At 43.3% G+C, this 16032-nt stretch overlaps 1 protein-coding gene across 8 annotated transcripts in view; it reads right to left on the bottom strand.

Moving 5' to 3' along the window:
* FAT3 (FAT atypical cadherin 3) overlaps positions 1–15571 on the bottom strand; it is a 337712-nt gene extending 322141 nt beyond the window's left edge. For 2 of the 8 annotated variants that reach the window (XM_063148842.1, XM_063148841.1), the window contains exon 1: positions 15383–15564. The gene's annotated coding sequence lies outside the window, so the exon portion shown is untranslated. Of the gene's footprint in view, positions 1–14942; positions 15037–15382 lie in introns of those variants that run through there. The other 6 variants (XM_063148845.1, XM_063148837.1, XM_063148840.1 and 3 more) reach the window with 6 other exon arrangements.
* Between the last annotated feature and the right edge of the window lie 461 nt (positions 15572–16032).

The raw sequence follows: 16032 nt of genomic DNA, 5'->3' as shown, positions 1-16032 counted from the left end.
TGCAAAGCATTGGGGTAGGTTTGTAGTTGTCACCTACGAAAGGCTTGCATCAAGCTGCATCAGTGAAAGAAAAAGAACTGTCAACAGATCCACTGTCAATACTGCAACCAGGAGGTGAGAGTCCATGTAGGTCAGTGCCCTCTTGGAAGAAGTATCTTCCATAGCACAGAACCATTGAAAACTCTTCTGAACTCATGGGTATTATTAATTAGGCATTTGGAAGATACCAATCGAGGAGTTTAAAGATGAAGGTGTCATTCTACCTGCAAAGCTGAAATACAGACTAGAGAGACATGGATTTTTTAACTCTCCTCTCATTACACAGGCAGTATCATTCACATGTTGTCAAATTAATAGTGAGTAATGGAAAAAAGCATGTTTGAACAACACTTCCCCTAGCCAGACAACTTCCTTGCACTCCATAGTAATTCACCCAGTTAGGAAAGGCTAACCATTTACTGGCCAGGAAAAGAAGTCAGAATAGAGAATAGGAATTTGGAACATGTGCCATACAGAAATGAATTAAAGATTTGTGTTCCAGTCTAGGCAGGAGGCAAAAAAAACCTTAGTGACACTGACAGATTTACAACAGGAGATATATTCATGGAGCTACCTGCTCCCCGATGAGCACGAAGATCTGCTTTTCCATATATATGATTATATCATGATGTGTTTATCCCCAGAAGAGAAGGTGAAGACAAAATGATCATTTCTGCAGAGTAAGCCCTTGCAAGAGACAGCCCTATAAATCCTAACCTTTCTCAGAGCTGCAAATCCTCCTGCTGCCTGCATGTCATTCCACACAGCAGACAGGCCGCTCAGCGTGTAGCAAGTGTAATTCAGGCCGTCCCTAGGAAGTGAAGATTTAGCCACCCAGCCGTATGTTATGAATAACTTTGTTTTGCTAGCAGGTGCTGGGGATTTTTTCCATACAACACCAATTTTTGCCAAGTATCAGTTCATCAGCAAATGCTTCCACCTGCGAGCAGGGGCTGAGCATCATTTTTCTTCCCAAATAAAGGGTGCAAAGGGTCTGTTGGACTCTCCCTTTCCCAATGAGGATGAAACGTGGGTGGAGGAAAATGTAGGAGGAGGGGGGAGGAATAATTGGCCGCCATGTGAGATCTGTCAAAAGTGAATTCCTGGGAGCCACCTTACAAAGGACTTGAGCTTGTCCCTTGGTGGTCTGCCTCCAGGGAAACAAAGGCTGCTATCCAGTTTTCACGCTTTGTGTATCTCAAATCCCCCCGGGTCCTGCTTCTTACTCACTGTAAAACAGGGGTGCTTTGGGGCAGTTTCAAAAGGAGCCAGTTATTTTCATGGGGGCTTCCTTATGGAACACATTCAATGATACTATTTCTTGCTTATCCACCTTTCTTTTTTTCCCCTTATGTATTATTCATAAATCTACTTTGACCCCTGTCCAAAGAGTTCTAGCTTGAAAGTTCTTTCAATGTTTAATGTCAGCAGCAAAAACCCAGAATTGATGAGTCCCACTCCTGTCACTGCTGGTCTTTCCCCAGCTCTCCCTTCACCACAAGTAAATCTAGATCCCCTCCAAGCTGACAGCTTTTTACCAAGCTGCACCTCTGATCCTTAGGGGCAAGAGCTCTTCTCATACACCCAGAGGCTGCTGAGGATGGGGAGCAGGACCACAGCCTGCCATGGGGCACATTCCAGCTGCACACAGTGGGGCTTGAGCAGTGATTTGACTGGGCTTTCTGTCCTTACCATAATGCAAATAATAATGCTAATAATGCATAATAATAATAACACAACAATTTGAGATGAGACAGTCTTTGTACAAAACCCTAGAGCAATCCAAACCTCAGCTTTTTTACAGTATCAGGCGAAACACAGCAACAAAATAAACACTTTTTGAGCTGCAGCACTGATGTGAAGATGATGTACCTGCAGCTTAAAAACATATTCCACCTTTGCCACACAAGGCTCAGTTCCCACCATGAACTCTCTTCCAGGGTTGTTTTCCTGCAAACTCACGTCCACTAGTCCCAGCTGCTGCTGGTGGCTGCCTCTGGTCTGCTCTGTCTTTGGGATACTGCACATACTCCTTCTGACAGCCTGCAGAGGCTTGTATAAACTATTTGGATACGGTTCATAGTAGGAAAGAAGTCCATGAGATTTACAACTACTGTTTCCAGGGCCATAAATAGGTATGTAGGTATAAGGACAGCAGAAAGCTGTTACTCTCAGAGGAAAAAAATATATCTCCCTCAGACACTCTGTGTGGGGAGGCAGGGCAGCTCATATGGTCCAGACCTTTATAGATCAGCAAACGAAGGGAGATTGAAAATAGAGATGCATATACAAAAGCTTCTTCACTGCTGACACCTCAATATAAAACACATGACATAAAATGGAGATTAGGGAAAAACACTGTCAAGTTGGACTAGATGATATTTAAAGATCTCTCCCAAGCCTAACCATTATATGGACCTATGATTATGAGATGCCAAATCAAAATCATGATAGTCCAGTAAGGACTTTACAAAGAGACTGTAGCTTTTCACTCTACCCCAAACAAGACATATGAGTGTAGCCAGGTACCTTTAAATAAAAACACAATTAAACAGAACAATCACTTGAAAACTAGCTAGATCTTACTAACCTAGTCAGGAAGAAAGAAAGAAAACAAAACCTTGAGGCTAGGAACTGGATTATTGGTTTTGCATGCCATATCTCTTCAAGAGAGCTGTGACACACAGCAACAGAAAGCGATCATGATGGAATTGGAAGGAGAAAATATTTTGATTGAGATTCTCAACAAGTTTGAGATTTGAGAACAAAATCCAGATTTAGCAATGAACATTTTTCTTTTGGTGGGGCAGGAATCTGCAGGGTGCTGGCACTTCCCGCTGTGTCACAGGCTGACACGGAGCTGCTTCTGGAGCAACGCACCAGAGTTGTCTGAACCACCTAGAGATCCCTACACGGGTCTGGCTGCCAGGCACTGCAGAGCAGCCCCCCTCCTGAAAGCCAGCTCCCCAAAATCTGCCTCTCAGTGGCCCTCTGATGAAACAGTCTCTGAAAACTTGGACAAACTGTAAAAGCCCACAACTGCTCGCAAGAAGAAAGAAACAAAGAAATTGAAAAAGTGATTGTTGAAAAATACAGTGGCTGCTCTCCAACTTTTTCTGAAAAAAAAAAAAAAATCAGAAAGTTTGTCACTTGTTTTAAGGGGCAGTATTTAGAGAGATGGCTCTTGCCATTACTTTTTAAAACTACATCCAACTCTGGCCATAATAGTTGGTTAACCTGCCTAAGTAAAAAGCAATGTACAGCTACATCAGGTCAAATAAACCATACTTTCTCTCAGATAAGTAAAATACATACTGCAGACATCACGTGAGAAATAGGTTTAAGGCTGACTGCATCTACTTTTCTAACAGTTCTGACAGAAACTAGAAACCTAGACATTTCCTTCCAGCTCATGTGTTAAGGTTCAATCACTGCAAGAAGAAAAGCTCTCCAAAAATCTGGCCTTGGACAGCTATCTTCATTAGAAATGCCCAAATCCATACAAGGTGCTAAATCCAATTATTTTGAAGAGAATATAACAACACACTATTTTTGGTGCACACAAGGGCATGCTTGTGGCACTCAGAGAGACAGATCTGTCTTGGCTGTGTGGAAGAGCCTCTGGTGCCACCTCCACCAGTCACCACCACCCAGAGAGCAGCCCTAAAGGGAAAAGCACAGCACTGGAAGCCTTCAGCATCCTGGAACTCCTTCTACATTCAAACATTTCATCCCCACTGAAACCACGACTCTGCCCCCCTCCAATGGTCGGCTCATGCACAGATATTTGAGATGACAACCACTTTTCAGCTAACCATACATTAACTCAAACCACCACAGCTTCAGCTTTCCAACTCGGCCAGTTCAGCCACCACAGCTGGGAGTCCCCCAAAGCCAGTTGCGTGTTTGGAAAGGTTCGGCTTTGCAGACACGGCTCAATTAAAAGCTCCACAGAGCACAGATCACTATTTAAATCTGAACTGTTCGCTTTTGTTTATTTATAGCAAAACCATTAATTGCTAATCACATATTTGTTTGCTGGAAAACCAAGGCTCCAAAATAAACACCAAGTTTAAAGACTGTTCACAGAACACTGAAGGGTATCAGGAACAGTGCTAAAAATGTAAATCAGAAACACCAAAACACATCAGGACTTCAACTGAAGGAACAAACAACCCATTATTTCTGTGCCAGAAAAGAGGTTACCCATAAGCCGCCAGTTACCCACAGAGTCATCTACAGTCCAGCAGTTATTTATGTCCTGAAGAATAACACAGACCATGGCAGAGTATCTGTTGAAAATATCTTCATGGCAATCAGCATATGTGAGATTAAATGAGGGATCTCTTAATGCAGATTTTTGATAATCACCTTGGAAAAGTGCCTTTAAAATATTTGGCAGAAGAGGCTGAACCTCAGAAAAAGTGTATTTTCATTTACAATCCAGTTTCAAATGCCAAAATCATACAAAATTTGAAAAAGAAGAAAAAAGAAACTCGGCTTTCTTTTAGCTCTCTTCACTAGCAGAGCTCCACGCTTCCCTCTGGAGAAGGATGTTCCTCAAATATCTACAGGAGCAGTGCACGGAAAACCAGGGGATACAGCCATACAGAGCTGCGATCTGCCCTTTCTCTATCAAAGGGCACAGCAGCCCAGGCTTCATGGAGAGCCTCACAACCAGGAACACTGGGAAGCAGGAACAAACTTCCACGGCAGACTGCTATCTACATCCTGAAACCCCTGTGGGTACTGGACTTCTCTGAGGCACCCACAGTCAATGGCTGTCACAAAAGCTTCCACTGCAAAGTGCCTCCACCTGCCCTGACAGCACTGCCCTTGAGGACCCTGATTTTCGTGCATACTTGAAGGTCAGGTTAACTTAGCCCATTTCCAGCTGAGGCAACAGGCACAGTGTCTCAAGCCCCTTGCTCCAGGGTGCACAGGAAAACCCTCCCACACACTCCAGCTCTCAGTGCCTTGCTATGCTGCCCTCGATGCCCGCAAAATCTAGGGCAGGAAGATTTCCCTACAAAGCAACACTTGCCAGCATTTATGGCCTAAATTCCCAGAACAGAAGGTCATAGAGTTGTGTTTCTCACTGCCACTGCCACCATTCAAAACTCATCATTTACTCACAGGAGCTTGGGCTTGGTGAGGAGTTTGGGTTTAGTCTTCACAATTACATGCAGATCTTGGAAAGTTAAGTGGACACTGATCGTGAAATGGAGACCAGTAAGGCATAGGTAATAATAACAATAATAACACCAACAATAGGGTTGTGACTCCATTATGTTGTTTACAATGGCAGCCACCAAGAAAAACAGCTGGATCTCAATGTCTCATCCTTTTCTATTTGTTCTCCTGGAGTCAGGATCACATGCAGCCAAAGGTCAAGTTGCAAAGCCTATGCTCCAAAATCCCAGGCACACCATACACTGCCTGGAGTAAATCACCTAAACATGCAAGGCAAGTTCAGGCCCAGTCCCCCTGACCATGAATTCATCATCTGTCCCTCCTGTGCATCAGTTTGCTGTCAGACTCCTTGGTCTGCCTATTCCCTGCCTGCTGGTGCCACAGCAAGTCCCTGGGGATAAGTCTTCCTAATAGAGCCACCCCATCCCTTAGACACTTTGACAAGCAGAGAAATTGCTAGTGAAGTGACCACATCACATGCTAAACATCCATCCTTGTGCTTGCCAATAAATGGGGCAGATCCCATGTCCCCAAGCTGCTGACACATGTTTTAAAACACAGTCAGTCACTGGCTCTACACCTTCTGTTTGTTCACTCAGAGGGGAGTAATCAGCGCTAGCTCCCCCATACCATCCCACCTGTTCCCTCACAACCCAGGCATAGCTATTCCATGCTGCTCCATCACTCCTGCCTCACCCCAAAGGTGCTGTGAGGGTGCGCAGCTCTCAGGAAATGTGCTAGGTTAGTGCTTCTTACAGCATCCCACAGAAGAAAGCTCAGGCCATATATTCACCATTTTTCTTGCCCTTTTTCTTTTAACAAGAGACAGGGAAAACTGCTCAGATGAGCAGCCATAAATAACAACTCCAGCCTAAATAACAACTCTTTACCCATGCCCAGTGAGGCTCTCTGCTCCTGAATTTGAAACCTCAATTTAAATAGAAGTTCCACATTACAAGGCATTACTTGCAAATAGCTCCTCCTCAGGCTCCACCATGCACTGACTGAAAGTCAGTTGCCACTTCAAGCTGATCCCTGTAAATATCCAGAAAGGTAAAAAAACCAAAAGAAGTTGTTTCGGAGAGCATCAGGTCAAAGATCAACATCACTGGGAATAATTTAACCTGTTTCCTCTGTATTTTTAAGATGAAACTAAGCAGAGGGAAAAAAAAGTTATATAAAATAGCAGTGCATAAGCTTTCAAAGCAAACTGACAGATCCAAAACTAAGGGGGGAAAAAAAGCAGCATGCTTCACTTGTGAAAGAAACTATTATGGGTAAGGACAAAATATCTGTATATAATATTGTTCTGTACCACTTTGATGGGAAAAGACTGCCAATAGCTTTCAGCATATGAAAGCTGCTGTGAGGACTTCGATAAAACTGAGTATACTGTTAAAAAATCTTCTCATATGCATCCCTAGAATTTATCTTCAAATGCCACTTTATTAAATTTTGTATTCTCTGGCTTTTGGAAAAATGCTTTTATTTTATTAAGTGAAACTACACAATATATTGTTTCTCTGAAGAAAAAGCATCAGTAGGAATACAAAGTAGTTCTTTCAACACTAAAAGACACACAACGTTTTGAACTCGAAGCCAGCTTCCAGTGAGAGCACACTTCTAGTTTGACTGAGGGTGTACACACACAGAGCATTTCATCACAGCTGCCCTCATACCTCATGTAAGTACACAGCCTGTGACAGTTACAGACATTTCAGAGTTTAAATCCTTGTTGCTGTGTTTCTAGGGAATATCCCAAGGTCTAATGGGGTCTTGAAGAACATGAAAGCATTAATTCTTTTTTTTTGACGTGCAAAAATACTGCTTCCAAGCAGATGTTCCTCGAGTGCATATGAAAGCACCCTCTGCAGCCAGTGGAACAATGAGATAAAAACCACGGAGGTAACACACACAGAGCTTCATGCCCACACGCAGGATCAGTGATGGGCCATGACAGACGGTGCATCACTGTGTCAGTACCACAGCCTGGAGGCTCCTACCAACTTCTTTGCAAGAGTTACAGACACTCTGCACAGCTAAACCTAATTACACTCAGGCATAATCCTTTCATGCCACAGCTTGGTGATCACTTTACAGCAGGATAAGCCACTGTGGCCACCAAAGCAGCTGTCCCAGGCTCAAGCCCCCTGCTTTTCCCTGTTGTTTCTTTTTTAATTTTTATTTTTTGTTGCTTGTGTGTGTATGCATGGTTTTGGCATTGGTTTTGTCTTTGTTACTGTTGTTTTGGTTTAGTTTGGGTTTTGTTTATTTGTTTTCCGTTGATTTTGTTCTCAGTGGGGATTGAGCTGCCCTATTGCAAATATGCCTGTGAACAAAAGGGAGGGAGGGAGATGGGAACGGGTGCCTGGGGCAGGCAGGATCCTTTCCATGACCATGGCAGCTCAAACTGTTTGTTAAACAACAGCCGGAGTTGAGGCAACCAAGATGGTGTGTAAAGAGCAGAAAGTACCTTTGAGAGACATACTGAACACTATCAAAATACCCAAGCCTTAAACAGACACATGAAGTATTTAAATGCTTTCACACCCATAACAAGTTTTGTTTACTGCCCAGCATTTAAACAGCTTTTTCTTTAGTATTGTAAAATTGTTCCCAAACAGTGTGAACTCCATGTTACAATGAATAGTAGCGCTCTAACCCCTATTTACAACCCATTCAGCAACATAATTCCAGAAATAGCATGCAGGATTTCCACACTCTAAAAAATAAAACCTGTTCTTGGCTCAAAAGAACTAGTGCAAATTAGCTGACAAGAATCACTTCCTTTTGTTCTTCCTCTCAAGTACAGAATATTAAAGGAAAAAGAGAATCACTAACAGGCAACATGAAAAACTTTTATTAAAGCCATTAGAACCACGAAGCATTGTTAACGTCCTTCTCGTAATTATATGCAAAATGTTCAGTAACCAAGGAAACAGTGTAGTAATGAAGTTGGGGACTACTGTATAAATGCACCTTCTAAATCACCACCAAGAATGTCTATTCTGGAGGAACTGGCCAGTTTATTAGTGTTTGACACCCCTGATCGCTTAGACATGCTACAGCTTAAAAACAAAAAGCTAACAAGCTACTTTTACATAAAGGGCCCTTTTGTTTCCCACGTATGAACAGCCCCTTCTTAGCATCTAGTTACAGAGTTCCTCTGCAGAGCTGAAGATTTCTCTAAGCCTGTATTCACCTTCATGGGAGTTGTTCAGTAATGATGGGCACTAATTTAACTGCATAGCCAGAGTCCTTTGCCCCAGGTTCTCAGCAAACTGAAATGTGCAATAGGACAAATACAGAAACTGTGCTCTCCTCTGGACCATTGGCACCAAGCACTACTGCATATTGACTCATTCCCACATTATTAAAATTAATTCAAAAATTAATACTTATGCTCCAATATCAACAGCTCATGCTCTAGGATATTTCGTAGGAAGGCAGGCTACAGTAAGGAAGCCAATGCAAAATTAACTCCTGCTTTTTGGTGTTAGCACTTAGAGCATCATGCCAAACCCCAGTATTCTCAGCTCTATTTCAGCAAGCATTCATTTATTCTCCTCATTTCTGTGGCAGCTTATTCCCCCACACAACCACTGAACAGAAAGCAGTCCCAGTGGGTTCGACCACTCTGTCATGCTAAGGATGAACTTTGGTATTCCTCTCTTCCAGTACTTGTGACAGTTTATAGGAGCACATACCTCAACATCCCAGCTTCTCCAGATGCCCCCAAAGTCCTTCTATGTGACCTTTACATTCCTCTTTGGCTCATTTTTTTCCATGTCTGACTGATAACACGCACAGTAACAGAACTCTGTCATTCTCCTGGATGCTTTCAGAGATGCTGATTTTGTAAAAGAGAGTCCACCAATACCTTCATGCTCCCTCTTCTTTCAGGCCTTGTCGCTTACATTTTCCCAAACTTTATTCCTTTCCCAGTGTAACCCTTGTCATCTCTGTAAGATCTAAAGACAGGTTGCCTGCCCTGCTCTTTCTACTCACACTGTTAGTTTTTGGTTTTGTTTCTGGGCTCATTGTTTTTGGTTTTTTTTTTTTTTTTTTTTTTTGGGGGGGGTGTCTTTCACAGCTTCTCATTCTGTTACTTTTTTTTACACTTCTCTTCCGGACTGTGTAGGGTCAATCCCCAGATAGTGTAGGATTGATCCTCATTCTTACACCCTGAACAGCTTCATCTCCTGGAACATCTCACTGCTTTGTCTGCTGCTTTCTCTTCTCAAGCTCCAAAGCTCATTTTCACATACCACAAAAAAGATCTTGCCCAATTCACCTTTTAACTGGCTCCTATGCCTAAAATGCTTTCTTAAAAGGCTGTACAGGTTAGGGCCATACTCTGTCACTATATCCCAGTTGTACAGCATGTCCTAATGGGAATTTCTGCATCGTATCAGTATACCTAAAAATCTGGCTTATAGCACCATAATTTTCTGATTAGCAGACTGGCTAAACCCTTTATTTTCTAAAGGCATCACCCTGTACTCTTGTACTTGAAGCAGCTGTGCCCTCAAAGCATTTAAGCGAGTGAACTGTCTCATTTCCATTCCATTTTACTGTATGGTCAGCTCAATCACTTCATCAGCATTGTTTTTTTATTTTGCTTATGACCAACAGCCATGACAGCAGCAATGCCAAGAGTATCAAGCCTCTCCTAAAAGGCACATCAAAGATGGAATACCTAGAAACACCACACCAATGAAGTCAGAACCCAGTAAGGGTCACAAGCTGTCAGTGTTGTGAGAGCTGGCACACCTCTGCCAGGCACTTCTACTTAATGCAAAAAGTTACTATTCCAATCAAGGCTGCTTAATTCAGAAAACTCTGAAATAAAAAAAAAAAGCCTAGAAGGGCATGAGGACATTTCAGCAACTTCCCAAGATGATACTGCTTATGCAGAGTCACCAAGAACTCAGCAGCAAGGAAATGCTAAGGCAATTTGAATTAATTAAATCTTTAATAGGCAGGTGCTAGGTTCAAGACTGTAAATATTAACAACCTCCACAAAATCCACTGCCAAAAGGATAGCTCTTCCACCCAAAAGCACCCTTGTTTTCAGAGGTACATGGCACCTAGAGTCTGGTTCAGTGGGAATGTCACTGTTCACTACCATGGGAAACTTGAGTTCTTAACCTCTTCCTGTTTTAGTTTACTTATTGTGGTTTATGCTTATCTGTCTGCCATGAATGTCATGAGGTTTAATTAGTTTTGGTCTGCAAAACACCTTGAGTTCCCCTGGAAAAGCTGTATGTGCAATCACAGTACGATCTCTGAAAGATAAAATTTTCTTGGCATCCCCAGAGGATCCAGCACAAGCAGCCAGAGCACAACTCCAAAGACAAGGTACTCGAAGCACAGAATTCTGCAATCTCCATCCGTAGCTCAAGAATCAAAAGTTTCAGGGGCAGTATTTTGGTGCAACATACAACAGAACTGCTGTAGGAGTTTCAAAAAAGTGCTGGCAAAAACATTATCAACAGCACTTTCAGCATCTTTCAGCATAAATAAGGCAAGTATCAAAAATAAAAATCAACACAACAAAAACCTTAAAACGGCAATATTAGGGGGGGGAAATTGAAATCAACAATAAAACAAAAGCACCATGTGGGTTTCTTAAATATCCCAAACAGCTTAAAGTTGCCCAGACTCCTGCATTCATTAACTGTTCAGGACACAGATTTATTTATTTATAGCTCAGAAAAGAATTCCCAGCTCAGAAGCTTTCCAAAGAACAACCCTCCCCAGTTCTGCATGGGCACCTCAGCCAACTTGCACTGCCATTTCTTATTCTGATGCTAATGCAGTTCAAACAACCCAACCCTGCATTTTTTTATCTATGCAATAAGCCTATCTTTAGGTCACTTAGTTGTGTCAGTTTAAATCACAACATTCTCACAGAGAAAAATCGCATCTTTTTTTTTTACTTCTGCAGACAGAGAAGGCAGAAGGAAAAAAAAAAACAACAGCTTTTTATAAAAACGCTATTTTTTGTTTGTGGTGCCTAATTCAAGCTCCTCTGAAACCTGTGTGAATTTAAACAGCAGTTGAACCATAAAAAACAACAAATTTTAATTAAGATTTGCAGTTACCTTCAAGACAAAGTACCCTGAGAAAACTCAACCATACACAGGCCTATCATATAATCATATAATATTATTAGGTCTTATCAAAGTCTGCTGGAATAAAGGCCAAGATTCTATTGATCTCTGTGGGCTCCAGTTCTCTCTCCTTTGTAAAACAAGCCTGAATTCTGCTACTCCAGTTTTCACAAGCATCCACACAGGAATAGTCACAAGGCTTCTCACAAGAGGGAAAAACCGTGAAGTTGAAGCCATCCATAAAAGGTACTGGATTTATTCCAGATGTGGAACTGTTTTTAATTAATTTGGAAGCATTTGAAGTATTCCCTCATTAAATATGCTTTGCATTTTACACATGTACATAAGAGAGCAAGAAAACCCAAAACTGAAGCCAAAATCATAATGTCTTATTAAAAAGACTCTGACACCACTCTTAGCAAAATTAGGCTCATATGAAGACAAGATTTACAGCACTGTCATAACTCACACCACCATCCAAAGCATGCAGTTCCTGCACTGCCCATCTATCCCTAAGCAACCTCACACCTTGACCTGGAGCACTCACCGGTTGGGAGCTCTCCTCTCTCCACTCAGCCCTGCACCTCCCCACACAGGACACTTCCCACTGTGCCCATCCCCAGCACACAGGGCAGTCCTAGAAGTTCAAGTTAACAGTTCTTGCCACAGCACAGCCAAGAGGGCCACCAGGCACAGAGTACCACCACAATATCAGAAGCTTCAACCCATACAGAGTAACACAACACCTCATCAGAAGGCTGCAAGCATCTGCCCTTCTTGTTCTTTAGCCCAGCCTTTTATACCCTGACTGTTCATGCATTGCACCTGTGTGCCCTCTGTTCCCTTCGTGACTGGCCAGTGCACCAGGTCTTGTTACCTCCAATGCTGCTCACCTGCCCTGCACAGCTGCACCCACTGGGGATGAGGCTCAGTGCACTCCATGTTTCATTACCTCCAATGCTGCTCACCTGCCCTGCACAGCTGCAGCCCATTGGGGATCAGGCTCGGCTGCAGCCTCTCTCCCAATTACCACAAACTCTGTGCCTACAAGCTCTCTAAAGAAAGATTTACCATTGGTTGTTTAATCCATGTACCAAATTATCATTACTGGTAAAAGTCACAGGATATCCTGAGTTGGAAGGGACCCAGAGGGATCACTGAAGTTTAACTCCTGGCCCTGCATAGGACAGCTCCCCAAGAATATGACCACACGCCTGAGAGTGCTGTCCAAATGCTCCTTGAACTCTGTCAGGCTGGTGCTGTGACCACATCCCTGGGGAGTCTGTTCAAGCGCCCAACCACCCCCTGGGTGAAGAATCTTTTCCTGATATCCAGCTTAAACTCTGCCCAACACAGCTTCATGCCATTCCCTTGTTTCCTGTCACTGGTCACCAGAGAGGAGAGACCAGTGCCTGCCCCTCTGCTTCCTCTCATGAGGATGCTGAAGACCACAATGAGCTCTCCCTTCAGTATCCTTTTCTGCAGGCTGGAGCCCGGCGAGAGGGAAGCTGTGCACGGAGGCAGGTCCACAGGCAGAACTCCAGCTCAGACAAAGCCTGGCTACGTTTCTGCTCCGTCTAAACCCGTCTCAGGACACCACCCGCCACAGCACCGGGATGCTCCGTGAGAAGCGCACCCGCCCCAGCGCACTCCACGGCCCAGCGAGCGGCGCTGGACGCTGGCGGCACCCAGGGGATGCCGGCTGTGTCCGGGCGCACCCGCGGCCAAGCGGCTCCCGGCGGTGCCAGGCACCGGGATGAGCGGCTCTCGCCTCCCCTCTAGCGGCTGACCCGCCGCCGCTGCGGTCCCGCCGGCGCGGCCACGGGCGGCACGGAGCCGTGCGCTGTCCGGGGCTGGCACCGCCGCTGGCACCGCGCTCCGTGCCACGGCCCGAGAGCAGCACTGCTGCTGCACTGGGAGAACGCACAGAGCGCAGCGGGGCACGGCTGGGCAGAAGCGCAGCAATCCTGCTCCCACGGAAGCCCAAGACTTCCAGTTTGGAGAGGAGGTGAGCCAAACTGCCATACATTGTGAAGAACCACCACTAAGTTCAGAAGAGTTCTATTTTTAATGGTCTCTCTAAGGCATCCAAAAGAATCGTGTATTTGGTGACAACAAAACTCTCCAACTTTTCCTGCCCTAAGACTAAGTTTTATATCAGACAACAATGGTTTTGTCTCCAAGGGTCAAATTTCATTCTAGTGATCACCAAGCAGGTCAGTTTCTCAGGGATCACAATTCTGCCAAGTGCTACCAAACTGTGTATGATGTTCTGTTCACAACCAGCACAGAAACATTAACTTCACACTTCCTCACAAGTCACTTTTTTTTTTCCTAAAAAAAAACCCCAAGCAGGAACATTCCAGTTTCTTTCCTTTGGTTGCCAGTGCTAAAATATGCTAACAACATTAAGGCAAGGGACGACTTGAAGAGCTCACAATCTGTATTCAGCATAATTAGCAGATGCCAATTTAACTTATTACTGCTTCTTATACTGCTTTCTATGTTATAAAAAGGATATCAATGAAAACCTGTTATCTAAATGACTGTTTTCTCAATGCCGATATAATGCAACAATAATGGGAAAATAAGAGTCACAAAGCATGTGTTAGAAAATACCTAACAACGTTTATAAACAGCCACAATACAGAAAGAAATTAATTCCTGCAGACAGGACTTTCTCTCTTCCTTCACACTTTGTATTTTTAGACTGTTTTCAAAGTAATTGCATATTTTATGGCATTCCTGGTTATTCAAATAAGCAATGCAACGTTCCTGGTAAAGCGACACCACTAAATCAGGTTGCTCAACTGTCTCAGCCACTTATGATTGCAAAGCATGAGAAATGAGCACACGTAAGATATATTTTCCATGCAGAGAACTAACAGCTAAGAAGTAAGAACACAAATAACTGAAAGAAAGCAAAGCAAGCCCTAAAATCAGCCCTTTCCAAAATGCCAAATAACGGGCTGTGTCACAGCTAAGGGGACAGTCACGGAGCACTTCTGCCTGCCTGCAAAGCAAAAAAACATTAACACATTTTACAAAACAATGCCCTCTTGAACTAAGAGGCTGTTGAAAGATGCATCCAGCACACATGCACAAAAAAGCAAGCAAAAAAACACCAAGGTTGTGGATTAAACAGGTTTCTAACACATAAATGACATAATGATCCAGTCCAGGCATCATTCACTGCTAATTCTTGGTGAAGATGCCTTCCTGCATACAATACTGCATATTACAATGCAGAGCAAAAAAATATTTTAATAAAGTTTCTTCTGACTCTCAGGCTAAGTTGAAGAGCCTTGTAAGGCTATGCTTCTCCACAGCTTTAATCGATTTCAGCTATAACTTCATTTGCTATGCCTAACAGACAGTGTAAACTTCACCCTTCCCAAGAATTAAGAAGAAAATAACATTTCATACTCCCCCACAAGTAGTGTATGGAAAGCACAAAACAGAACCGCTGCACACATACCCCCCAATTAAACTGGTCTCTGTGGAAACTAATAACTTTCCACAGTATGCACTGTAATCCAAGTAATAATTTTAAACAGGCATAAGCTGCAGTGTGCTGAACTAAGGCATTCTTACCTTGAGAGGGGTGCTTGAAGACATTTAGTTACAGTTAGGGAGGAGAAGGTGCACGTTGCCAAGTGTTTGCCATGCACCAGGGCTATGCCTTGCCCCACATCTGCGCACACACACACAAACCAACTGGGTGCGTGAGCTCCCCAGGTAGAGAAAGAGCACCAGAAAAGATAAGCAGCAGTGATAATGCCCCAGCTTTATGTCTCAATCAGTAGCAAGCTAAGCAGGAGAAACCATTTGAGATGAAAAGGGAAACAATTCCAAGAAACAAGATCTTTTTTTCTCCTCTGGATGCAAAGAGCTTTGCTTGGGTGACCTATAATACCTTAACACAAAAATCTTCACAACCCACCTCCCTCCTGAGCCACGGAGTTGCACATGTCAAATGACACCACAAAAACAATGCACAAAGACTTCAACAAAAATACTAAAGAACCCCTTACCTTTTAGTCAGAATAAGTGACAGATAACAGTCATGAGAAACTCACTTGGCACAGCTGCTGTACGTATTTCTCTGCAGACTTCTTTTTAGTGGTCCCAAAAGCACTGAACATAAAAAACCTCCAGCCTGCCTGCTTCATTCTTCAGCAACAGAGATACATGCTGTCACGGTAACGCAAAAAAAAAAAAAAAAAAAAAGGCAAAAGGAACTATAGATCTTAGTTTTTAAAGCCTTTGTGCTTATAGGGAAGAAAAAGAGAGAGTAGGGAAAAGAAGGAACAGAGCAAACACTTTTTCTAAGAGAAATGTGGTCTTGGCTATATAAGTAACCACAGCACAGAGACATTCAGTTTGAATTTCCCTGTTTGCAAGCTCCTTTGGAAAAATTAAAAAAAAAAAATCGGTCTTTAGGGGGAAAAAATCAAATGCATGGTTGGGGGGAAGGGAGAGGAGGAGGGTACTGCTCCTATGTGACATACATATGGAATGAGCATTAGAACAATGCTGACAGGACAGCTAAGCAACTGCACTCTGGGGCAGCAGTTTTCAAAGCAGAGCTTTTGCAGCTTTGCAGAAAGGAGAGGAAAACAATTCAAATAAGAAAAAAAAAAAAAAAAAAGCCCTCCGCAAATGGGGAGGGGGGAAGAAAAAG

This window comes from Melospiza melodia, chromosome 2 (assembly GCF_035770615.1).
Source record: "Melospiza melodia melodia isolate bMelMel2 chromosome 2, bMelMel2.pri, whole genome shotgun sequence".
Lineage (NCBI taxonomy): Eukaryota > Metazoa > Chordata > Aves > Passeriformes > Passerellidae > Melospiza > Melospiza melodia.
Note: the sequence above shows the minus strand (reverse complement) of the source record. Positions and strands in the feature narration are given on the sequence as shown.